The following is a 27,198-nucleotide window of genomic DNA, read 5'->3' on the forward strand; positions in this document are numbered from 1 at the left end:
AGAGCAAATAAATGAGTAAGGCAAAGATGGGAGAGTAAGGCCAAGAATAACCCAATGGGAAGGTAAGTGACAAACATTGCTCTCTCTCTCTCTCCTTCCCTCTTTTCTACTCTGTCATGGTCTAGAAATGTGTTGGACCACAGAAGTTCCTTAAAGATCTCACTGGGAAGCTAAATTGAAAACCTGTGGTATGCATTTACAACAAATATAGCAAACCCAGGGAGATAAATAGCAACGAGTGTGTCAAAGTTAAATTATAAATATTTTTTTCTGAGCCAACGATAGTGTAGCATCATTATGCCCATAACACTAATCTGTCGGAGAGGACTGCTGGCTTCCTTCAAAGAAACCTTGATCTAGTAACAGAGCCTATGACTTCTGTCTTAATTTCAAAATGGAAAAATACATTATCTATGTATATTAGGCTTGTGCAAAACAATCGGAAGAGTTGGAAATCGTAAGAAAATTGGAAGTTTTGCAAGTCAGAAGCCACATTTGAAGCATTTGCGTATCTCACACAAAATATTTTAGAATCAAAACCTAATCCATATTTTTTGTTCTAGTTTTGTAAATCTTGGAAGGTTCCCAAAGTCAATTTCATATTCAATGCAAGGCAAGAAAGCAAAGCCAAAGGCTGCCTTAGTACCTTGCCATTCCTCTGTAAAATTAGTGCAGTCTCAGCATTAGCAGTGCAAAGAACTCTGGGAAATGTAGTTTGGGAAGGGAGGAACCCTATGCCAGAAAATGTCCTGCCCTAAACTACATTTCCCAGACTGCATCAGCATCAGAAAACACCAATCAAGATAGCAGAGAGAGAGGTCTCTACCTAAAAAATCGAAAATTGGCCAAAAATCCATGGATAAGTGAAACATTCTGAAATTTGGTGGGCTAATAGTGCAAAATGTGTTCTACGATTGTAGCAAGTTTCACTGCAAAAGCTTTAAAAATGAGGGAGATAGAGGAGTCCCTGAAGTTTCCCCAATTATAGCAATTATGTGCATGCACAGTCACTGTAATGAGATAGAAACGAAATTTCATTAGTCTCATTACAGTAATGAAATTTTCACTTAGCATAGTTTAGAAACACTTTAGGAATGAAGTTCCAGCACCTCCCAGATTTGTAATGGCCTTTGAAACATTTTTTAATGGATCGCACATCCCTAATGTATATATCTGAATGATAGGCCAAGTGCAACTAGTATTTAATGCATCTATTTACAATATTTATATGGTGAACTTTACCCAGTCTATTTTTACAACCTCTCCGTTTTAATCCATGTTTTTATTAAGTTTTTGTCATTTATTTTTATTGGGTAATGTTTAAATTTTTATAATTGTGCATGTCTCTTGTCTATTGTTGTGTTTTATATTGTTGTTGTTGTTATTATTATTATTATTTTAATATGACACAACAAACAAGATAGATATGCTGGATTTCGTATCTCAAAATCACAAGTCGAACACTTCCCAAGTGTCTAGGACTGTGTGATGTATTTTTGGATGATGCGTGCAGATCCCAGCAGGGTGGCCTTTTGCAGTTGGCAGATCGTAATTTTGTCAATGTCTATTGTTTCTAAATGCCGGCTGAGATCTTTTGGAACGGCACCCAATGTGCCCATCACCACCGGGACCACCTGCACTGGTTTCTGTCAGAGTCTTTGAAGTTCAATCTATAGTTCCTTTTTGGAAAGAATAATGGCACAGGACTTACACTGACCTTAGGATAAATCATCCAGGTCTTTTGGGTCAATACTTTGATTAAAATGTCTAGACGGACACGTGAGCATATATATAGCAACCCTCAACTGCCATCCCCTTTCTTTGTGTATCATATTTTATTAGATTGTAAACCTCTGGGCTGAGAACCAATTAACAATCGGTTATCTGCTCCTGGAGCATTTTTAGCAGAATGGTTGGGTAGAATTGGTTTCATTGAACAAATAAATAAATAAACAAGCGAAGTAGGAAAAAAAAACCCTGAATAAACACTCAGTCAAAGTGGGTTGATATATCCTCGATGTTAGGGATTCCTCTTCTTTTTTTTAAAAAAAAATATTTTTTTGTGAGATTTATTTTCCAAAAGTATTACATTAAAAAGAGGGGGAACAATCAATAGGGATAGGAAAGTAGGAAAGGATAGCTCTACTCTAGGAGTCTACTCTACTCTATCTAACACTAGAGGTAATTGGGTATGGGAAATCGGGGAGGGACTGAGGGTTATCGTCGACTTCCAATCTCCTTCTTTGCGGCAAATTCTTTTCACTTCTTTGATAATCACTGTGGTTTCCCCTACTCTTACCTAGACCTTATTTTGTTTTGTTCTTGCATTTTCTTCTAGATCGTTATTAACATTTTCATTTTCCTTTGTAACATATATTTTTTTAGTGGTGACCAATCTGTTTTTTTGCTTTTCACTCATTGGAAGTACTTTAATGTTTGAGTCAATACATCCATGTTCATAGTATCCATTATCCTTAAGATCCATTGATCTATTGTGGGTTTTTCTTTTAATCTCCGAACTTTCGCATAATTTATCCTGGCAGCCGTTGCTAAGAAAGGAAAAAGTTTCTCTTCATTCTCTGTCATTTTACAGTCAATTATTCCCAACCAATAGTATTCTGGTTTCAATCGAATTTTTACATTTAAGATTTTCTGTACCTCTTCATGAATCTCCGACCAGTATTTCGTAGCCACTTTGCAGTTCCACCACATATGTATGAATGTTCCCATTTTTTCTTCACATTTCCAACATTTGTCACTCAGTTTTGGATACATTTTCGCCAATTTTTGGGGTGTAATGTACCACCTATACATCATCTTAGTCCAATTTTCCTTTAAGTCCTGTGCGCATGTCCATTTGTTTTTAATTGTCCACATTTTCCCCCAATCTTCTAACATTATCGTATTCCCTACATCTTTCGCCTACATACTCATACAGTCTTTTACTTCTTCCATCATCGTTGACCATTCCAGAAGTTTTTTGTATATTTTCGATATTTGTTTCTTACTTGATTTCATAATTCTGTCCCATATTGTTTCATTTTCCTCAAAGCCAGTCTTAATATCCCTGATTAAAATAGTCCTTAATTTGAAAATATTGGAACCACGAGATCTCTTGGTCTATTTTCTTTATTTCTTCCTGTGATTTAAGAGTCCACTTCCCATCTCATTTTATAATTATATCACTGTAAGTTAGCCAAACCTTTCTTGGAGTTTCTCTCCTGTGGCATGCCTCCAGAGGTGATATCCACCTTGGTGTTCTGATGTAAAAATTTCATTTATATTTTTCCCATACTTTTAAAAGAGCTGCTCTGATAAAATGATTTCCAAAAATTTTTTCCAGTTCCTCTTCTTTAGCAGGAAAGAATCTGAGGGTGAGTTGGAATCTGAGTAGGAGATTTTGCAAGTACCCACATTTCAGGAGAGGCGAAAGGAAACAGAGCAGAGATGTCGTTCAGCTAGAATAGCTGCCAGAAATGCAGCTTAATAATTGGGAATTGCCTTAGCAGCTGTGTGGAGGCTCAGGGCTATAAAGCAGAAGCAGGCGCAGCCAGCTCTTGCTGGTAACAAACTGACTCTAAAGCCAAAGCCTTCGCTTCCCTTGTGCCTGCTTCGAGTCTGCATCTGGGAAACTGCTCCTAAGGATTATTTTCTATTTCTTTGTCTGAAGTAAGACTGCTACTTGGTTTGTGAATTTATCAAAGACTTAAGAACTGTGTTTGCCCTAAGACTACTTTGCTTTCGTTTGCATTATACCACTGAGTGTGCTGTTCTTTATGTTTTGCTGAAGTAAAGCAGTTTTCTTTTGCTTACCACATTGTTTTAAGGCTGTTCTTGAAAGACAAAACAGGACGCTCCTCCACATTGCAGATGGCTGAACATGTTCACATGGATGAAGCAAAATTTGGATAGAGTGCACCTGGGTTGAAGCTGAGCCTCCCTTAACAGCAATGTCCACCTCAAGGGAGACCAAACCTGATTAGTAACTGGAAAGATACAAGGAAGGCCAGGGAAGATGTAAGCAGAGGGGGCTCCAAATACGTCTAAATAAAGCCGACTCTGTAAGCAAGTTCTCTCCTTCCTGGAAGCCTCCACTTCTATTTTTGCCAGGTGATGAACCAACCGCAGTATTGGGGTGGGGATGGCGGTGGGGAGGAGGAGGACGGTGGCTGTGTTTACCTCTCATCGCGTAAGAGGGGTCCAGTCTACCCACGGAGAAGGAGCGTCTTTCAGGCTCAGCCAAAGGGCAGGCATTTGGGGAAATTCAGCTTCACATTATGCTCTTGCATCAGAAGATGAAGACATGAAGGCCAAAATCCTGCATGTGGGGGGGGGGGGGGGCGGGGGTGCAGCTATGAACAGTCTCCCAAACTAACCCTTGAAAACTCATCGTAAAAGCCGGCCAGTCAACACGGACTCAAGGAATTTGGTGGCTCTGGGGAGCAGGGCACGGATAGAGGATGACTCCAGCCCCTTCTTCAAAAAGTCACAGATATCTATATAGTATAAAGGAGGTAAACAAGGGTTGTGTCTGTTAAGTCACAGTAATATTGTGCATATATATCCAACAAAATATTAATACACAGCAGTGTAGTATTTCTAAAATAGATATTACAGGATTAAATTCTCACAAAATGTGTACATATAGCAAAACAGTTTGAGTTTAATTCACTCTACTGCTTAAAGCATATACTGCTGGTATAAGCTTTTACTCATATATGCACAAGTAACAAAATAGTCAGAGTTCAATTCATTCTTTTGTGTCTTTCTATAACAATATTATAGTTGCGTAGTATGGAAAGCAAAAGAAGACAACTACTTGCAGCATACTACGCAGCTATAATATTGTTATAGAAAGACGTAAAAGAATGAATTGAACTCTAACTATTTTGTTACTTGTACATATATGAGTAAAAGCTTATAATTAAATTCAATTGAATTAAACTCAAACTGTTTTGCTATATGTACACATTTTGTGAGAATTTAATCCTGTAATATCTATTTTAGAAATACTACACTGCTGTGTATTAATATTTTGTTGGATATATATGCACAATATTACTGTGATTTAACAGACACAACCCTTGTTTACCTCCTTTATCCAGCCCCTTCTTGCCAGTCAAGTGCAATGTGAGTGGCATCAACAGGGACATTGCCTTACATCTTGTTGGCAGGCAAACCAACCTTCGGTTCTTAGCACCACAGAACCCCTTTGATTGGGTTGGCTGCCTGGCTTTGAAGGTGGGGGGTTTGCTGGGCATTTACAGTTTGGGCAGCAGTGCTATGAATGTAAATGGAAACAGCAAATTTTAAAAGATTTTAAATCTCGTTTATGACATGAAAAATACTGAACAGGATTCCAGTTGAACTGTGTAGTCCTCCAGATGTTGTTGAATTACAGCACCCAACAGCCACACGTGGTACAACATTGATAAGGAATTCTGGCAGCTGCAGTTTAGCAACATCAAGAGGACCATACAATTCTCACCATCAACATCATCATTTAGGCTGCATCTGCACTGCCCTGCATCCCAGGATCTGATCCCAGATTTTCTGCTTATCCCAGATTATATGGAAGTGCAGACTCATATAAAGGTAAAGGCCTGGGCTGTGGCGCAGGCTGGAGAGCAAGCCAGCTGCAACCAGCTGCAATGAATCACTCTGAGTTCGAGGCCCACTCGGAGCCTATGTTTGTCTTGTCTTTGTTCTATGTTAAAAGGCATTGAATGTTTGTTGTATGTCTTTCGGGCTGTGTGGCCATGTTCCAGAAGCATTCTCTCCTGACGTTTCGCCCACATCTATGGCAGGCATCCTCAGAGGTTGTGAGGTGAGGTGTCAGGAGAGAATGCTTCTGGAACATGGCCACACAGCCCGAAAGACATACAACAACCCTGTGACCCCGGCCATGAAAGCCTTCGACAACACATTGAATGTTTGCCTATATGTGTAATGTGATCCCCCCTGAGTCCGCTTCGGGGTGAGAAGGGCAGAATATAAATACTGTAAATAAATAATAAATAAATAAAGGTTTTCCCCTGACGTTAAGTCCAGTTGTGACCGACTCTGGGAGTTGGTGCTCATCTCCATTTATAAGCCGAAGAGCCGGTGTTGTCCATAGACACCTCCAAGGTCATGTGGCCGGCATGACTGCATGGAGCGCCATTACCTTCCTGCCGGAGCAGTACCTATTGATCTACTCACATTGGGATGTTTTAGAACTGCTAGGTTGGCAGGAGCTGGGGCTAACAGCGGGTGCTCATCCCGCTCCCAGGATTTGAACCTGGCACCTTTCGGTCCGCAAGTTCAGACTCATATATTCCAGCTCAAAACAGATTATCTGGGTTAAGATACTGGGATATAGTAATTTTATCCTTTTTACTCTGAATTTGTCTAGGAGCGGGTTATTAGGCCGCAGGTCGGGATGTTTTGTATCTTTACATGGTTTTATTGTATGTATGCGTAAGTGTGTACGTATTGTATGTTTTACATGTTTTGATATGGTCAAAAGTGACTAATCAATAAAGAATTGTTGTTGTTGTTACTGGGATATAGGGCAGTGTAGATCCAGCCTCACAAACATGATACAAAACTACCATAAGATCCAGACTATCCAAGCAGGTAATCCACATTATCTGCTCTGAACAGGATTATATTACTTATTTATTTTATTTATTTATTTACAGTATTTATATTCCGCCCTTCTTTCTCACCCCAAAGGGGACTCAGGGCGGATTACAAGGCACATATACATGGCAAACATTCAGTGTCATTATTAGACATACAACATACAGACAGACAATAGAGACAATTTAACATTTTCCAACTTCCGGCTTCATGAGGGTATTTATTTATTTACATCATTTCTATGCCGCCCTTCTCACCCGAAGGGACTCAGGGCGGCTCACAATCTGGCAAAATTCAATGCCTTATATAGTACAAAAAAATAAAACATAGGCAATTAAAACAATCAATTTAGCATAATACAATAAATACATTTAAAACAGTACAATAAAAATACTTAAACCATTCGTATGCTCGATTCCGGCCACAGGGGGAGCTTCCGCTTCATCATCCCCTGTGACACCGAGTCCTTTTTGATGCTAGTACTTCCTCATTGCTCTTTAAACGCCTCCAGCAGTTTTAAGTGTAGTAAATTAAGTTAAATTAGCCTCCCTGCATTAAGTGGTACCTAGATTCTCTATTCACAGACGCAACTGTTTCGAGCTGCTTAGGTGGGCAGCAAGCTAGGCTATTTACAGTCGGGAGCTTAATCCCGACCCAGGCTTTGAACCAATGATCTCTCAGTGAGTAGTGATTTATTGCTGCTGGCTACTAACCAGCTACGCCACAACCTGGCCCTAAAACCTGGTCAGGCTGCAACTCCCATCAGATATGAGTCTACACTGCTATATAATCCAGTTCAAAGCTGATAATCTGGATTTTATATAGCAGTGTAGAAGGGGCCACAGTAAACCAACACAGAGGTGGGAGTTGGAACCATTTACATTTGGAGCTGATGGGAGTTGCAGCCTGACCAGGTTTTGGGCAGGTGGAGCCTATGTGAATCGTACCCACAATAGATCTGGACCAAACATGATATGCGTACTCCACATGATCCAACTTAAAATACTGGGGAGAGTTGGAGGGGTTGCTAGAGGATGATGGGTGTTGGAGTCCGACCACATTCGGAGCGTTATGTAATTCCCACCCACGACCGATTGGTCTCCTTACCAGTCAGACAGCCCAGCCTACTTGTCAGGCTGCATCTCCCAATATCCCTTTGCTAGGCAGGCTGGGGATGATGGGAGTTGCAGCCCAACAACAAGGCTGAGCCTTGTCACAAGTTTCAGCCCAGCCCAACTCTTGGGATTCTGAAGAAGTTTGGATTTTGGAATTCCACATCAGGGATGCTCAACCTGTACCTGGACAGCAGACTGACAGGCACAATGGGCACTTGGTCAAAGGTCCAGCCATAGACTAAGCTGTATTATACGAGGGTTGAATGAAAAGTAATGCCTCCACCTTCGTTACTTGGGTTTGGATGGGAATATTTTAATAAATCAAACACAGAAATAATCCTTAGAATGTGCTCTTTAACTATCACTATTCACTTTTCCACATAATCACCAGACAATTGGATACATTTTTGCCAACAATGAACAAGTTTTCTGAAGCCGTCACGGAAGAAATTGACACTCTATTTCCACAACCAGCGTCTCACAGTTCTCTCAACATCTTCATCAGAAGCATTTTCTTCATCAGAAGCGGTTTTTAAGACTCTGGATTAACAAGGTCTAGTGAATGAAAAGGATTAACAAGGTCTAGTGAATGAAAGGACATTACCTCGGTGCATGGTAATGTTTATTATTGTATATTGGTTTTTATGATGTTTTAAATGTTTTTAGTTTTTAATGCCTATTGTATTGTTGATGTGATGGCACTGTGTTGCCAACTTGTAAGCCGCTCTGAGTCCCCTAGGGGAGAAGGGTGGGGTAGAAACACCAGAAATAACAATAATGATGATGATGATGATGATGATGATGATGATGTTCCCGCAGATCTTCTTTCATTATCGGGAATAGATGGATTCTCTGATGAATCTCCTTTGGGGTGACACCTTCTGCTGTCAAGAATTCAATGACTGCACTTTGCTTAAGGCGCATTAACCAACCGTCTGCGCAGGGTTCCATACTTTGCACTTTAACAACACAACCGTTCAATGCTAAGGTTTCCCACCAAATGGAAATGTAGAGGAGAGTCTACTAAACAAGCCAGGACCTGCCGCAGACCAGGACTGCCATCTGTTGAGGAGTCACGAAGGTGGAGGCATTACTTTTCATTCAACCCTCATATTACTGTATCTGTTTCAAGGAATAATTTCTAAACCTGCATATTTATTTATTATTTTTATTTATTACAATATTTATATCCTGCCCTTCGCACCCAATGGGAGACTCAGGGCGTCTTACAATAAAACGCATATATAAAAATTATACAGTGCAATATAAATCAGTTAAAAATTATTATTAACTTACACCAGTAGCATACAATGCTATCAGTTAGCGCAAGCATTTTTAATGCACATGGGTTTGTCTTTGTGCCTGTGTGCTGCGTTTCCTCTTTCAGGGAATGCATACCCTTGGAACATGGTTTAATAATTTTAACTGTTTTGTGCGCTGTTTTTATATTGATTTGTATGGGCATCTAATTGTGGGCACTATTGTAAGCCACCCTGAGTCCCTTCGGGTGAGAAGGGCAGGATATAAATGTGAGAAATAAATAAATACAGTAGAGTCTCACTTAACCAAGCCTCGCTTATACAAGCCTCTGGATAATCCAAGCCATTTTTGTAGTCAATGTTTTCAATATATCTTGATACTAGCTGTGCCTGGCCACACGTTGCTGTGGCGAAGTATGGTGGTATGGGAAATAAAGTATTGAGGAATTGGTGGTAGTTAAAGTAAAGGGTAAAGGTTTTCCCCTGACATTAAGTCCATTATAAATGGGTTATATAGGTGTGTGGAAGGGCCTTGAGTCTACACTGCCATATAATCCAGTTAAAATCAGATAATCTATTTTATAAGCCGTGTGGAAGAGTCCTAAGTGAGGCCTAACTCTGCCTGTCCCCTGGGCTGAGTGGGTTGCTAGGAGACCAAGTGGCCGGAGCTTAGCCTTCAAACTGGCAGCAATTGGATAAAAACAATTATTCCTCTCCCTCTAATTAGGATTTTATTTTTCTTTTATTTTTGTTGTATGAATGTAGAGGCATGGATGAGGGGTTGTGCTGCCAAGTTTAGTGTTTCTGGGATGTGTAGTTTTGTTGTTTTGTCCTAGGCCGAAATTTCATTACCCTTTTATATATATAGATTAGGGTGCTAAATTCGTAAATACAGTAATTACAACATCACATTACTGCGTATTGAACTACTTTTTCTGTCAAATTTGTTGTATAACATGATGTTTTGGTGCTTAATTCGTAAAATCATAACCTAATTTGATGTTTCATAGGCTTTTCCTTAATTCATCCTTATAATCCAAGATATTTGCTTATCCAAGCTTCTGCTGGCCTGTTTAGCTTGGATAAGTGAGACTCTACTGTAAATAGCGGTGCCAATTTCTTCCGGAGGGATTTGCTAGCGTCGGTGTAGCCAGAAGTCACATCATTGTGCTGCATCTGGAATTGGCTTTTTTTTTTCTTCCTCTTCTTTTCCTTTTTGCCCTCCTTTTGCCTGATCCTCTATCTAAGGATGCTCTGAATATTTATTCCGACAGCTTCCTAGCCAGCCTGCAGTATTATTGACTGCATTGCAGGCAACCAACCTCCTTTCCTCTCATCCGTTATTCTCGCCCACCCTTCTTGCCTACAGACTTTAATTAGTTTTATCTCGACTTTATTTTATGCAAACCATTTGAGCCGGATCCCGGTATATTCTTTCTTCCTTTCACACACTTGTGATGCCCTGTCTCAGCAACCGTGTCGTGTGTTTGGAACGCTGTCTTTTTGTCCAAAGAGACCCTCTTCTGTAGGAGTTTCAGAGCCGGCCAGCCTTTCTTTGCATCTCTTCTCTCCTCTCTTCTCTCTGACTTCCCTCCTGTTCCTACCTCCCACTCCCTCCCCTTCCCCAACTCATGTCTTATTTTTCCTGGAGTCCTGCCTACCTTGACTCAAAGTTTCATAGGACGATTCAACGCCCTTAGCAATCTGCCAGCTATAGCAAGAGGTATCTAAGGAGGCACAGGAGGCGCCTGAAGGTCTCTTTTTTACACTCAGTAGCAGCTCAACTGGACTGTTGCTGGAAACTCCTTTCTGACTCCAAGTCAACCCTCTGCTGCTCTTGCTGCCTCTGACTAAACTCACCCAGAGGTACCAACTACCAGGACTTCTGATTCCTTCTTGGGCTGGGGTGGGAATAAACCAAGGAGAAGGAGGGGGAACACCCACCAGACAAAAAAGCAGGAATTCCCACCTGGAGGCTGCAAAAAAGTCCAGAAGTTGCGACTTCTTCCAAACTTCCAAAACACACTCCGCTCTGTGAGGTGTATGGGACTTAACTGCTTGAAGCACTGAATTCTTAAGGTAAGGCTGGATTTATTTCCTTCCCTTTTTGGCATTTTCTTTCATGCATTGGGTGGGTTGATTGCAACTTTGGTTCAAAGGTGTTCTTCAAAAGGCAAAGTTTTGGGCCTCCAGGTGTTTTGGGCTTCAACTCCCACAATTCCTAACTGCTGGGTTGTCAAAGGCTTTCGTGGCAGAAATAACATGGTTATAATAATAATAATAAAAAAACTTTATTTATATACCGCCCTATCTCCCGGATGGGGACTCAGGGCGGTTTACAGTCATAAAGGCAACACAAACATTACATAACAACATAATACACATTATTAAACAAAGTAAAATAATACAATTATTATTTTACACAGCTCGGGCTGTGGCGCAGGCTGGAAAGCAGCTGCAATGAATTAATGCAATGAATCACTCTGACCAGGAGGTCATGAGTTCGAGGCCCGCTCAGAGCCTATGTTTGTCTTGTCTTTGTTCTATGTTAAAAGGCATTGAATGTTTGCCTATATGTGTAATGTGATCCGCCCTGAGTCCCCTTCGGGGTGAGAAAGAAGGGCGGAATATAAATGCTGTAAATAAATAAATAAATAAATAAATAAATAAATAAATAAATAATTATAACAATAAATCACACTTACATGACCAGATCAAGGGTTGTTGTATGTTTTCAGGGCTGTATGGCCATGTTCCAGAAGTATTCTCTCCTGACTACCATGTTTCCCTGAAAATAAGACAGTGTCTTATACAGTAGAGTCTCACTTATCCAACATAAATGGGCAGGCAGAAGCTTGGATAAGCGAATAACTTGGATAATAAGGAGGGATTAAGGAAAAGCCTATTAAACATCAAATTAGGTTATGATTTTACAAATTAAGCACCAAAACATCATGTTATACAACAAATTGGACAGAAAAGGTAGTTCAATACGCAGTAATGTTATGATGTAATTACTGTATTTACGAATTTAGCACCAAAATGTCATGATATATTGAAAACATTGACTACAAAAATGGTTTGGATTATCCAGAGGCTTGGATAAGCAAGGCTTGGATTAGTGAGACTCTACTGTATTCTCTCCTTTTATTTTTAATATACAGTAGAGTCTCACTTATCCAACATAAACGGGCCGGCAGAACGTTGGATAAGCAAATATGTTGGATAATAAGGAGGCATTAAGGAAAAGCCTATTAAACATCAAATTAGGTTATGATTTTACAAATTAAGCACCAAAACATCATGTTATACAACAAATATGACAGAAAAAGTAGTTCAATACGCAGTAATACTATGTAGTAATTACTGTATTTACGAATTTAGCACCAAAATATCATGATATATTGAAAACATTGACTACAAAAATGCGTTGGATAATCCAGAACGTTGGATAAGCGAGTGTTGGATAAGTGAGACTCTACTGTATTAATTTTTGCTCCCAAAGATGCGCTAGGTCTTATTTTCAGGGGATGTCTTATTTTTCCATGAAGAAGAATTCACATTTATTGATGAACAAAAAAACGAATATTTATTATATACTGTACAGTAGTTTGTTGTCGAAGGCTTTCATGGCCGGGATCACAGGGTTGTTGTATGTCTTTCGGGCTGTGTGGCCATGTTCCAGAAGTATTCTCTCCTGACGTTTTGCCCACATCTATGGCAGGCATCCTCAGAGGTTGTGAGGTATGGAGTAGAGTCTCGCTTATCCAACGTAAACGGGCTGGCAGAACGTTGGATAAGCAAATATGTTGGATAATAAGGAGAGATTAAGGAAAAGCCTATTAAACATCAAATTAGGTTATAATTTTACAAATTAAGCACCAAAACATCATGTTAAATTTGACAGAAAAAGTAGTCCAATACGCAGTAATGTTATGTTGTAATTACTGTATTTATGAATTTAGCACCAAAATATCACGATGTATTGAAAACATTGACTACAAAAATGTGTTGGATAATCCAGAACGTTGGATAAGTGAGACTCTACTGTACATGGACCTCCAGTTTGAAGGAGGTTATAATGGGTACAGTAGAGTCTCACTTATCCAATGTTCTGAATTATCCAACACATTTTTGTAGTCAATGTTTTCAATACATCGTGATATTTTGGTGCTAAATTCATAAATACAGTAATTACAACATAACATTACTGCGTATTGGACTACTTTTTCTGTCAAATTTAACATGATGTTTTGGTGCTTAATTTGTAAAATCGTAACCTAATTTGATGTTTAATAGGCTTTTCCTTAATCCGTCCTTATTATCCAACATTTTCGCTTGTTCAACATTCTGCCGGCCCGTTTACGTTGGATAAGCGAGACTCTACTGTACTTGGTATCCAATGGGGTTTGGTTTCAGGATACCAAAATACATCAACAACCAAGTTCCATTATATACAACTGCAGTTTTTGCAGGGAGGGATACTTTCAAACAGTGGATGGTTGGAACCGCGGATATAGAATCCGTGAGAGAACTCATGTATTGATTTTAATACAGAAACTGTCAAGTTTGCAGGATTGTGTCTGCTCAGAAGCCTGCCTGTCCTTAGGCATCCCAAGGAAGCAAAGTCAGCACTATGAGACTTGCTTCCATAATTTTAATTTACACATAAGAGAACACATCTTTTTTAACGGTATTATTCATGAGTTGTCTGTGGATCAACAGTTCTCTTGAATGAATTTACACCCTAATAGCATCTCTCAGGCCCTATATGGCAGTGTAGATCCAGCCTCATATGATCCAGTTCAAAGCAGATAATCTGGATTATCAACTTTGATCATGTGGATGACATGGTGGTGTAGATCCAGCCTCATATAATCCACTTCAAAGCAGATAATCTGGATTATCAACTTAGATCATCTGGATGACATGGTGGTGAAGATCCAGCCTCATATAATCCACTTCAAAGCAGATAATCTGGATTATCAACTTTGATCATCTGGATGACATGGTGGTGTAGATCCAGCCTCATATAATCCAGTTCAAAGCAGATAACCTGGATTATCAACTTTGATCATCTGGATGACATGGTGGTGTAGATCCAGCCTCATATAATCCACTTCAAAGCAGATAATCTGGATTATCAACTTTGATCATCTGGATGACATGGTGGTGTAGATCCAGCCTCATATAATCCAGTTCAAAGCAGATAATCTGGATTATCAACTTTGATCATCTGGATGACATGGTGGTGAAGATCCAGCCTCATATAATCCAGTTCAAAGCAGATAATCTGGATTATCAACTTTGATCATCTGGATGACATGGTGGTGTAGATCCAGCCTCTGGCTTTCCTCACAAATGGGATTGTGCTTATGGGTTTTTCCTAATTTTTGCACATGACAAGGTTGTGATGTGAAGAGATCCCAGTTGTCCCAGGGCTATTCACAGAACATTTGGGGCAGAAAGAGAATTTCGATTCAGTTTCAGCATTCTGTCCCTTCAGCCACATGGCATCTCTTGGTCAAAAGTGACTCATGCAAAGCATGGTGCTGATACCAAATGGCAAAATTATAGATTTGTGAATAATGTCTTTGCAAAGCATTCCGTTGACCTCAAATGACAGAGCAAGATGCAAAGAGTCACCCACCATACTGCAAACCCAGGATTATTCATTGCGTTCTTCTTTGTTGCCACTTTTTTTTTTGGCCACAATCTGTAAATTACTTTCATCCCCGAAACGGTTGGTGATCTCAGTGAATAAATGGGTGAGTCAAGAGGCGGAGAGAAATTTGTTCCGATTTTTCTGTAAAAAGAAAAGTTGGTGTAAGGCACAGATTTGGGTTATCTAACCACAATTTATAGCTGTGAAAAGTTGGCTTTAAGTTGTTGATAGTTTGTCACAAGTTTCTATAGTCGCTTGGCAAATTGGTAGTCTTTTAACATCCAGGGGTGTGCTTAGAATCGCTAAAGAACTTCCCACTTTGTCAGTGAACAGTACCCGAAAGTGCATTTGGCCAGGCTGTGGCTTGATTTAGAAGAGCAAGTGCCATTTGTTTGCGGAGACAGCTTTCTCAACCCCTTCATTACTTTTGAAAGCTTTATTTTCAGCCTAATGCCAAAACCTCCATCTTTTTACCATAACCAGCTAGAAAGAAAGTGTTCTGCAGAAAGTAGCAGGGAATGCACATCTTTGCTTTGCGATTCCTAGCATTATAGAATATCTGTTTTGATGAGACTTCTTTCAACAACTAATGCATAAAATCAAAAGTCATTGGAAAATAAATGTGTTTTTCAGAAAGAAGCAAGAGGTAAAATCACCGCTGGTGTGCTCAAGTTATTCTTATTGCAACAAATACCTAAACAAATACAGTAGAGTCTCACTTATCCAACGTAAACGGGCCGGCAGAACGTTGGATAAGCGAATATGTTGGATAATAAGGAGAGGTTAAGGAAAAGCCTATTAAACATCAGAATAGGTTATTATTTTACAAATTAAGCACCAAAACATCATGTTATACAACAAATTTGACAGAAAAAGTAGTTCATTACACATTCATGCTATGTAGTAATTACTGTATTTACGAATTTAGCACCAAAATATCACAATGCATTGAAAACATTGACTACAAATATGCGTTGGATAATTCAGAACGTTGGATAAGCGAGTGTTGGATAAGTGAGACTCTACTGTACCCATTATAATCTCCTTCAAACTGGAGGTCCATGTACAGTAGAGTCTCACTTATCCAGCGTTCTGGATTATCCAACGCATTTTTGTAGTCAGTGTTTTCAATGCATTGTGATATTTTGGTGCTAAATTAGTAAATACAGTAATTACTACATAGCATTAATGTGCAATGAACTACTTTTTCATTACACATTAATGCTATGTAGTAATTACTGTATTTACATTGACTACAAAAATGCGTTGGATAATCCAGAACATTGGATAAGTGAGACTCTACTGTAGTTATATTGCACTTTGTTGTCGAAGGCTTTCATGGCTGCAATCACAGGGCTGTACGTTTTCCAGGCTGTATGGCCATGTTCCAGAAGCATTCTCTCCTGACGTTTTGCCCACATCTATGGCAGGCATCCTCACTTTGCACATGTAAATTAAATGTAACTGCGTAAGTGCCCACTCTATTGCCTTTTAATAGGTTACTCCTCTCACAAATATATCTCATGGAAAACTGTATCCATGACCAAAGATCCTCATAGAAATCATGATATTAAGGGACCCAGTGTGCCATTTCAGTCTTTACAAGGAAGTATGTTTGCCAATGTCACTTAAGTAGCTATTTCTGTTATTGTTATTCCTGGACTGGATACCAGTATCTTGAGAGCAGCTCTACTAAAATGCTTCCATGAGAGATATCATCTGTCATGTTAATAGGAACAACAGTTTACATACTTGGTGGGAAAATACAAAACGAAAGGCCTTGTTTCCATTATTGTTTGGCACAAGGCATAGGAGGCAGCTAGTGTATTGTCAATGCACAGTTTGTTGTGTTCAGATTGTATCAGGTTATGGTGAGTTTCAGACTCAACAACAACAACTCTTTATTGATTAGTCAGTTTTGACCATATCAAAACATGTAAAACATACAAAACGTACACCCTTACCCATACATACAGTAAAATCATGTAAAACAGTAAAACCATGTAAAAACAAGGCATCCTGGCCTACTAGCCTACCAACCCACTCCTTAGTAGTTGTGCAAGTACAGAATAAAAAGATTAAAATTAAGATTAATTATTCCCTTAAGGTAAGGTTTAAGCGGGGACAAGGGTAAGTAAAACTAGTGGCTTGTCCATAGTAAATTTTAAATTTGGATTTTGTTATTGTTATTTCAGACTCTGCTGGGCCTGCCAGTGCTATAATCACACATGAAAGAGAATAGGATTTCTGCATTTTAATAGTTACTAGTTTAGGTCCCCGCATTTGCTTGGGTATACATGTTCTAATGGGACCATTCATAAAATGGTAAAACTAACAATAAGTATTTCTAATGAATGGCATCAAAAAACGCATACCTTGGCAACGCCAGATGCGTAAGTTAGGTTATTAGTAATATGATTATCATTAATGTTTATTTATGCCACACTTTTTCTCTCCACAAGGAGACTCAAACTGGCCAAATAAATGGTTGCCTAAAGTGAGGCACACACTTCGTCTCAGGGCAATGTGCAGACCATCCTTTTAAATACAAGGGTTGAATGAAAAGTAATGCCTCCACCTTTGTAACTCCTCAACAGATGGCAGTCCTGGTCTGCGGCAGGTCCTGGCTTGTTCAGTAGTCTCTCTTCTACATTTCAGTTTGGTGGGAAGCCTTAGCATTGAACAGTTGTGTTGGTAAAGTACAAAGTATGGAACCTTGCGCAGACAGTTGGTCAATGCGACTTAAGCAAAGTGCACTCATTGAATTCTTGACAGCAGAAGGTGTCACCCCAAAGGAGATTCATCAGAGAATGCAAGTTGTTTATGGAGATTGTGTTGATGTGAGTTCTGTGCATCGTTGGGCGTTTGAGTTTAAAGATGTTGAGGTGGGAACATCTGACTTGCGTGACAAAGAAAGAGTTGGGCGTCCTGTGACAGCAACCACCGAGTTTCACAAGCAAAAGGTTGACAAATTGATTCAGGACGATCATCGTATCACTCAGGTAGAAATTTCAAGCATCATCGGCATTTCACAAGAACGTGTGAGTCACATTATTGCTTTGCTTGGTTATCGGAAAATCTGTGCACGATGGGTACTGTGAGACGCTGGTTGTGGAAACAGTCAACTTCTTCCATGACGGCTTCAGAAAAGTTGTTCATCGTTGGCAGAAATGTATCCAATTGTCTGGTGATTATTTATTTATTTACAGTATTTATATTCTGCCCTTCTCACCCCAAAGGGGACTCAGGGCGGATTACAATGAACACATATATGGCAAACATTCAATACCAACAGACAAACAACATATATAGACAGACACAGAGGCATTTAACATTTTTTTCCAGCTTCACGATTCCGGCCACAGGGGGAGCTGTTGCTTCACTGTCCACTAGTGGCTGTACTTCCTCATTCCATTCCTCGTGTTTTGCTGGCAGTTTTATGATGTTGTAAATTAGTTAAATTAGCCTCCCGCATAAAGCGTACCTAAATTTCCCTACTTGACAGATGCAAGTGTCTTTCGGGGCTGCATAGGTCAACAGCAAGCCGAGCTATTTAATGGTCAGGGGCTTAATCCGACCCGGGCTTCGAACTCATGACCTCTCGGTCAGTAGTGATTTATTGCAGCTGGTTACTAGCCAGCTGCGCCACAGCCTGGAAAAGTGAATACTGGTAGTTAAAGAGCACATTCTAAGGATTATTTCTGTGTTTGATTTATTAAAATATTCCCATTCTAACCCAAGTAACGAAGGTGGAGGAATTACTTTTCATTCAACCCTCGTACATTCTTAAAAGGTTGTCTTGAGCAAATCACACCTTGAGCCACACACTCTCAGCCTCAGTGGAAGTTTTTCATCACCTTCCCTTTTAAAATACATTTTAAGGCATTGGTTATTTCCCTGACTGGTGAAGGCATGCTGGCCAGGGTTTTCAGAGCTGTGGTTTATTGCTTCAGGCTTCACGGTCACATTTCATGTTTTGCTTCATGCATCATGTTCCAACGGTCCAGGACTCCAAGCCATAGCAATACCTCTGCAATAGGACATTAGTGACTAGAAAGCATGGTCAATATCTCCACTATGTTTTGTATATGTATCTCCCCAGGTCTGTGTTGTTTTGCTTGTCAATTAATCTAAATGCTAAGGCAGTGCTTATTCTTTTGGTTAATATGTATGCGAGAATAATGCAGTTCCCTCACTACTTCGCGGTTTGCTTTTCACGCACTCGCTGTTTCACGGTTTTTTAATAAACACTAAAATAATAGTATAAATCATAATATAATATTACTAGCTGTGCCCGGCCACGCGTTGCTGTGGCGTTGCCTGGTGGTGTTGGTGAGAAATTGTTGAGGTAGTGGTGGTATTGAATGTCTGTTGTATGGTTGTCTTTATGTTTCGTATGCATTTAGTTGTTTGTGTACTGTGAAAGTGGTGAGGATAGAGGACACTGTTTATGTTGGATTAGTGAGACTCTACTGTATATTTGTAATCTTATATTATCTGCCTAGAACTGCCCCTTCTACACAGCTGTATAAAATACACACTGAAGTGAATTATCTGGCAGTGTGGACTCAAGATAATCCAGTTCAAAGCAGATAATATAAGATTCTAAATGGGTAATATAGCTGTGTGGAAGGGCCTTGAGTCTACACTGCCATATAATCCAGTTAAAATCAGATAATCTGTATCTTATAGGCAGTGTGGAAGAGGCCTGAGGCCTAACTGTTCCTGTCCCCTGGACTGAGTAGGTTGCTAGGAGACCAAGTGGGTGGAGCTTAGCCCTCTAACTGGCAGCAATTGGATAAAAACAATTATTCTTTTCCCTCTAATTAGGACTTTATTTTTCTTTTCTTTTTGTTGTATCAACCTAGAGCTGTGGATAATGGGTTGTGTTGTCAAATTTCGAGGTTGGAGGGCCTGTAGTTTTGTTGTTTTGTCCACTGCCCTGATGCCATCACTCTTTTATATACAGTAGAGTCTCACTTACCCAACACTCACTTATCCAATGTTGTGGATTATCCAACGCATTTTTGTAGTCAATGTTTTCAATAAATCGTGATATTTTGGTGCTAAATTCGTAAATACAGTTTTTCTGTCAAATTTGTTGTCTAACATGATGTTTTGGTGCTTACTTTGTAAAATCATAACCTAATTTGATGTTTAATAGGCTTTTTCTTAATCTCTCCTTATTATCCAACATATTTGCTTATCCAACGTTCTGCTGGCCCGTTTATGTTGGATAAGTGAGACTCTACTGTATATAGATAAATCCCTCTTTCTACCGCCTTCCTAAGGAGAAGCCTAAGGAAGGAAGGAAGAAGAAGCCGAAGGGAGAGAAAAGGAGGCTGAAGCAGCTTTGTTTTCACCTCACAAGCCTCCAAAGAAGGAGCCTCCACCACACTCCAGGGCAGAGAGTTCCACTGCTAAACAGCTCTCACAGTTAGGAAGTTCTTCCTAATGTTCAGGTGGAATCTCCTTTCCTGTAGTTTGAAGCCATTGTTCTGTGTCCGAGTCTCCAGGGAAGCAAAAAACAAGCTTGCTCCCTCCTCCCCATGACTTCCAATCACATCTTGATCCATGGCCCTCATCATGTCTCCTCTCAGCCTTCTCTTCTGCAGGCTAAACATGCCCAGCTCTTTAAGCCGCTCCTCGTAGGGAGTGTTCTCCAGACCCTTGATCCTTTGAGTCGCCCTCCTCTGCACACATTCCATCTTAGAGTCAACATCTCCCTTAAATGGCAGTGCCCGGAATTGGACACAATGTAATTCCAGGTAAAGTGGTCTGATCAAAGCAGAATCGAACTTCTGGAGATCTTAGCTGAGTCGTTGCATCAGAGTATAGCTTTGGCTAAGTATCTCCATTGAAAGCATCTTACTAGAAAACTACAACTACAGATCTTCTGCAAAGAAATGGGAGTAATCCGTTATTAAGCGATAACCACGATGTGACGGTTGAACTTCTGTGTTGTCGAAGGCTTTCATGGCCAGGATCACAGGGTTGTTGTATGTTTTCCGGGCTGTATGGCCATGTTCCAGAAGTATTCTCTCCTGAGGTTGTGAGGTATGGAGAAACTAAGCAAGGAAGGTTTATATATATCTGTGCAAAGTCCAGGGTGAGGGAAGAACTCTTGTCAGTTGGGCCACTCCAACAACTAGCATGTCAGTCTACACAGAGAAGCCATTGAAATCCACAAGCATGTGGACAACTTCAACAGAAAGGAGGAAACCATGAAAATGAACAAAATCTGGCTACCAGTATTAAAAAACTCAAAATTCAGAAAAGTAAATAAGAAGAAACACTCTGAAAACAGAGGAGTTCCAGACATGGGAACCAGGGGCAGCTAACATGAGTTCGAGGTAATGAGTTCGAAGCCCGGGTCAGGCTAAGCCCCCGACCATTAAATAGCCAGCTTGTTGTTGACCTATGCAGCCCCGAAAGACAGTTGCATCTGTCAAGTAGGGAAATTTAGGTACGCTTTATGCGGGAGGCTAATTTAACTAATTTACAACATCATAAAACTGCCAGCAAAACACGAGGAAAGGAATGAGGAAGTACAGCCACTAGTGGACAGTGAAGCAACAGCTCCCCCTGTGGCCGGAATCATGAAGCTGGAAAAAAAAATGTTTAATGATGCCTCTGTGTCTGTCTATATATGTTGTTTGTCTGTTGGCATTGAATGTTTGCCATATATGTGTAATCCACCCTGAGTCCCCTTCGGGGTGAGAAGGGCGGAATATAAATACTGTAAATAAATAAATAAATAACAAAGGATGCCCCCAGGCAGAAAGTAGCCAGTAGATGAAGCTATTCCATGCAAATTCGGGTGATTAACTGCAACATTTACACTGGCCTCCAACTGACAAGAGTTCTTCCCTCACCCTGGACTTTCCACAGATATATATAAACCTTCCTTGCTGAGTTTCTCCATACCTCACAACCTCTGAGGATGCCTGCCATAGATGTGGGTAAAACGTCAGGAGAGAATGCTTCTGGAACATGGCCATACAGCCCGGAAAACATACAACAACCCGGTTGAACTTCTGTTTTTACAGAAAGGAGTTAATGACACGCAGCTCGCTATTTCTAATTAATAGGCTTGTCCGATCGATGAAAAAGATATTTCAATTCTCGTTTCTAAAGTAGGGGGCGCTGGCGCTTCAATATAGAAAGTATTTCCGAAATTTTCACCCAAAAATGTCGGATATTTCCGAAAATTCATAATGATTCTAAATGTTTCTAAAATGGCGGACGCGCATGCGCAATCGCTACACACCGGGCTTGTATGGCAATCTTCCATGTGGACACAGAGGACGTTAGCCCCCACCTTTGCGTCCATCGTGGAAGCTTCTGATTGGCCGGGGAGCGGCAGCCATGTTAGGCTCCGCTAAGCTCCCATTCAAGGTAGGTTGAAGAAAAAAAAAATTTTTTTAAATATTTTTAAAAATATATTTAAAAATTTTTTGGGGGGGGGGAATTAATGAAACATTAAGAGACAATTAGAGAATGGGCCAACAATGGTTCGAATTACATTGCTGGTTGCCCTTTGAAACAATGTCTCGGAATGCGTATCAAAAAGCGAGAACAATCCGAAATAATTCCGATATACGATTCAAAACGATTTTTTGGACATGTCTACTAATTAATTCTTTCAACCTTCAACTGTTTTTTCTTCCTCGCCTCCCCTTCTCTTGCTGTTTGAATTTTCTCCATGTCTGGCGTGCTATTCCAAATTCTGGGGGAACCCAAATACGGTCGGACACATGCAAGCCAAGGATTTGCATTTCCACCAGTCTCTTTTCTTTCCCTTCTTCAAAGAACCATACACTACAGGTTTCCTTGGTGCAATGATTTTTTTAAAAACAGAATAATTGGCACCGGCCAGCCTTTATTCCTTGCGAAGGAGCGCATTTGTATGCAGCCAGGGTCAGCCATTTGAGCTTCGCCCTCTCATTTCAAACACCGGCAAGGACTTTCCTCAGCGACGAAGAAGGCACCTTTTCCTCCTCCTCTTCCTCGCCTCCCCAGACCCCTCCGCCATTCAACTCCCATGTGTTAAACAAGCTGGCCACTGTGCCCTGCTCAACAGTGGCAACAAAAGCCGTGTTCATCGCAAGGCCTGGACCACATACAGTGCCAGCTTTCAGCTGCTGCCGAACAGCTTGGAACATTCTAGGTCCTTTAAAGAGAGCAGGACGGGAGGAGGGAAGAGAGAGGGAGAGGGACCACGAATTGGGGAAAGAGAGAGGGAGAGGGAGATGTTATATATTAAATTAACTTGAGCACCAGGCAACAACGGAAACCTTGCCGTTTGCTTTTCGAGCGGCTCACTGCCTCCTTGTGAGAGGGCAGAACAGATCGGCCTGTGTGTAAAGCCAGAGCTTCTCCGGTCTCCATCCATCTGTGTGTACAAGGGGTGTGAGTGACTGCCTCGACTTTGGCCTCTCAATAGGCTCACAGTGTCGACGTATAGAAGCTTTTTGTTGGTCTCAAGCATAGATGGGCCTTTTTACTTTATAATGGGACCCATCCAGCATTTTTTTAACAAAATCATGCTGAATGTGTGTGCAAGTGTGTGTGTGTACATGTGTGCTTTTTTTTTCGTGTCAGGAGCAACCTGAGTTGCTTCTGGAGTGAGAGAATTGGCCGTCTGCAAGGACGTTGCCCAGGGGACGCCCGGATGTTATAATGTTTTTATCATCCTTATGGGAGGCTTCTCTCATGTCCCCGCATGGAGCTGGAGCTGATAGAGGGAGCTCATCCGCGCTCTCCCCGGGTGGGATTGAAACCATGTGTGCTCATGAACTCACTTACATAGATATGAAGGTCTACAGCAGGGGTCCCCAAACTAAGGCCTGGGGGCCGGATGCGGCCCTCCGAGGTCATAGAATCATAGAATCATAGAATCATAGAATAGTAGAGTTGGAAGAGACCACATGGGCCATCTAGTCCAACCCCCTGCTAAGAAGCAGGAAATCGCATTCAAAGCACCCCCGACAGATGGCCATCCAGCCTCTGCTTAAAAGCCTCCAAAGAAGGAGCCTCCACCACAGTCTGGGGCAGAGAGTTCCACTGCTGAACAGCCCTTCTCACAGTGAGGAAGTTCTTCCTGATGTTCAAGTGGAATCTCCTTTCCTGTAGTTTGAAGCCATTGTTCCGTGTCCTAGTCTGCAGGGCAGCAGAAAACAAGCTTGCTCCCTCCTCCCTATGACTTCCCTTCACGTATTTGTACATGGCTATCATGTCTCCTCTCAGCCTTCTCTTCTGCAGGCTAAACATGCCCAGTTCTTTAAGCCACTCCTCATAGGGCTTGTTCTCTAGACCCTTATTTACCATTTACCTGGCCCCCGCCCTCAGTTTTATAATATAATATATTGTATATACATATAATGTTGATAATAATATTATAATGTAATACAATATAACACTAATAATAATACCATATAATAATATTAATTATATATTCTATATTACATATAATGTTACTAATAATATTACAGTATAGTGTTATAGTTCAATATAGTAATATATAATGCTAATATTGTGCTATGCTAATAATATAATATATTGTATGTACATATAATTTGTAAGCCACTCTGAGTCTCCTTTGGGGTGAGAAGGGTGTGATACAAATGTAGTAAATAAATAATAAATAAATTTTAGACTTAGGCTCACCCAAAGTCTGAAATGACTTGAAGGCACACAACAACAACAACAACAACAACAACAACAACAACCCTAATTAACTTGACTATCTCATTGGCCAGAAGCAGGACCACACTTTCCATTGAAATCCTGATAAATGTATGTTGGTTAAAATTGTTTTTATTTTTAAATATTGTATTGTTCTTTAATTGTTGTTGTTGTTGTTGTTTTTGCACTACAAATAAGACATATGCAGTGTGCATCGGAATTTGTTTGCATTTTTTTCAAATGATAATCCGGCCCCTCAACAGTCTGAAGGATTGTGGACCGGCCCTCGGCTTAACAAGTTTGAGGACCCCTGGTCTACAGATACATATAGATTTAATCATTCTCATCGTAATATGAAAAATCACATTACAGTATTTATTATTATTATTTATTTACAACATTTTTACCCCGCCTTTCTCACCCGAGGGGACTCAAGGCGGCTTACAACCAACACCCGGCAAAATTCAATGCCAAACAATCAATAAAATTAACAACACATTTAAGACCAATAACAGTAATCAGTAAAAATACATTATACAAACATTAAAAAGCATTAGAAACATATAAATTACTTAATTCCATTCTTCCAAGAGTCTCACTTATCCAACATTTGTTTATCCAACGTTCTGGATTATCCAACGCAGTCAGCCTTTTAGTAGTCAATGTTTTTGTAGTCAAGCTTTTCAATACATTGTGATGTTTTGGTGCTAAATTTGTAAATACAGTCATTACTACATGGCATTATGGCATATTGCACTACTTTTTCTGTCAAATTTGTTGTAAAACATGACATTTTGGTTCTTAATTTGTAAAATCATAATGTAATTTGGTGTTTAATAGGCTTTTCCTTAGTTGCTCCTTATTATCCAACATATTCGCTTATCCAATGTTCTGCTGGCCCGTTTATGTTGGGTAAGTGAGACTACTGTACTTGCAGCTGGGAAAGAAAAAAACAGAGGAGGAAGAAAGGGCAATAAGAGCATGTCTGAGATGGCTTCTGGTTGTTGTTGCTGTCGTTGTTGTGTACCATAGGTTGTTTCTAACTTATGGCGACTGCCGGGCGAACTTATTACAGGGTCTTCATGATAAAATAATTGTCCGGGGGGGGGGGGGGGGTGCCATTGCTTGCCTCTTAGGGTTAGGTAAAAGGTAAAGGTTTCCCCTGACGTTAAGTCCAGTCATGACCGACTCTGGGGGTTGGTGCTCATCTCCATTTCTAAGCCAAAGAGCCGGCGTTGTCCATAGACACCTTCAAGGTCATGTGACCACTGGCATGACTGTATGGAGTGCCGTTACCTTCCCACCGGAGCAGTACCTATTGATCTACTCACATTGGCATGTTTTCGAACTGCTAGGTTGGCAGGAGCTGGGGCTAACAGCCGGCACTCATTCCGCTCCCGGGATTTGAACCTGGGACCTTTTTGTTCCGCAAGTTCAGCAGCTCAGCGCTTTAACACACTGCGCCACCAGGGGCCCCTTTGGGTTATGGAGCCCAAAAACACCCAGTAGGATTCCATGCCTGAGTGAGAACTTGAATCTTGGTCTCAAGAATCCAAGTCCAATACATAGACCACTAGCCAGTGCTGGCTTCTAATACATCCCCATAATCTTCTGTCCATTGAAGTGTCGGTGAGCTTCTCTTCCCACGTTGTCTCTCAACTACACTCCGGGCAACTGGAGTTCAACATCAAGGGAATTCCAAGTTCCCTGGCCTTGTCTTAAAAGGGTATCTTAACCTTGGCCATTCAGAGTTGCCATTTGAGGGGTGGAGACATAATTTGGTCAGGTATGCAGCACATCTTAGGTAAGCAAGTCTTGTGCTTAGCTCAATTTCTACCTCACCTCTTTGGGGTCTGTCCCAACTGTCATAGAATCATATAGTTGGAAGAAACCACATGGACCATCTAGTCCAACTCTCTTGGCATGCAGAAAAATTATTTATTATTTATTTATTTATTTACAGCATTTATATTTCGCCCTTTTCACCCCGAAGGGGACTCAGGGCAGATCACATTACACATATAGGCCTTTAAATGCCTTTTAACATAGAACAAAGACAAGACAAACATAGGCTCCGAGCAGGCCTCGAACTCATGTCCTCCTGGTCAGAGTGATTCATTGCAACTGGTTGCAGCTGGCTTGCTCTCCAGCCTGCGCCACAGCCCGGAGAAAAAGCACCATCAAAGCACCTGTGACAGATGGGCATCCAGCCTCCAAAGAAGGAACTTCTACCAGACTCCAAGATAGAGAGTTTGACTGCTGAACAGCTTTTTGTAGAGTCAAGAAGTTCTTCCTAATGTTCATTTGGAATCTCCTTTCTTTCCTGTCATTTGAACCCATGGCTTCGTTGAGTCTTAGTCTCCAGGGCAGCAGAAAACAAGACTGCTCCCTCCTCCTTATGACATCCTTTGACATACAGTAGAGTCTCACTTATCCAACGTAAACGGGCTGGCAGAACGTTGGATAAGCGAATATGTTGGATAATAAGGAGAGATTAAGAAAAAGTCTATTAAACATCAAAATAGGTTATGATTTTACAAATTAAGCACCCAAACATCATGTTATACAACAAATTTGACAGAAAAAGTAGTTCAATACGAAATAATGCTATGTAGTAATTACTGTATTTACGAATTTAGCACCAAAATATCACGATGTATTGAAAACATTGACTACGGAAATGCGTTGGATAATCCAGAATGTTGGATAAGTGAGACTCTGCTGTATTTATACATGGCTGTCATGTCTCCTCTCAACCTTCTCTTCTGTAGGATAAACATACCCAGCTCTTAAGGGCATATGTATGTATGTAGGCATGCATGTATGTATAGAGGCGCTTTTGAAAAGA

The 27,198-nt window shown here is 40.5% G+C and overlaps 1 protein-coding gene across 2 annotated transcripts in view; it reads left to right on the top strand.

The window, feature by feature from the left end:
* The first annotated feature begins 9,984 nt into the window (after positions 1-9,984).
* Positions 9,985-27,198, top strand: part of acan (aggrecan) — a 116,408-nt gene continuing 99,194 nt past the window's right edge. The window contains exon 1 of one of the 2 annotated variants that reach the window (XM_062963026.1): positions 9,985-11,077. The gene's annotated coding sequence lies outside the window, so the exon portion shown is untranslated. The remainder of the gene's footprint in view (positions 11,078-27,198) is intronic. The other variant, XM_062963027.1, reaches the window with a different exon arrangement.

Source organism: Anolis carolinensis, unplaced genomic scaffold (assembly GCF_035594765.1).
Source record: "Anolis carolinensis isolate JA03-04 unplaced genomic scaffold, rAnoCar3.1.pri scaffold_11, whole genome shotgun sequence".
In the NCBI taxonomy this organism is placed as follows: Eukaryota; Metazoa; Chordata; class Lepidosauria; order Squamata; family Dactyloidae; genus Anolis; species Anolis carolinensis.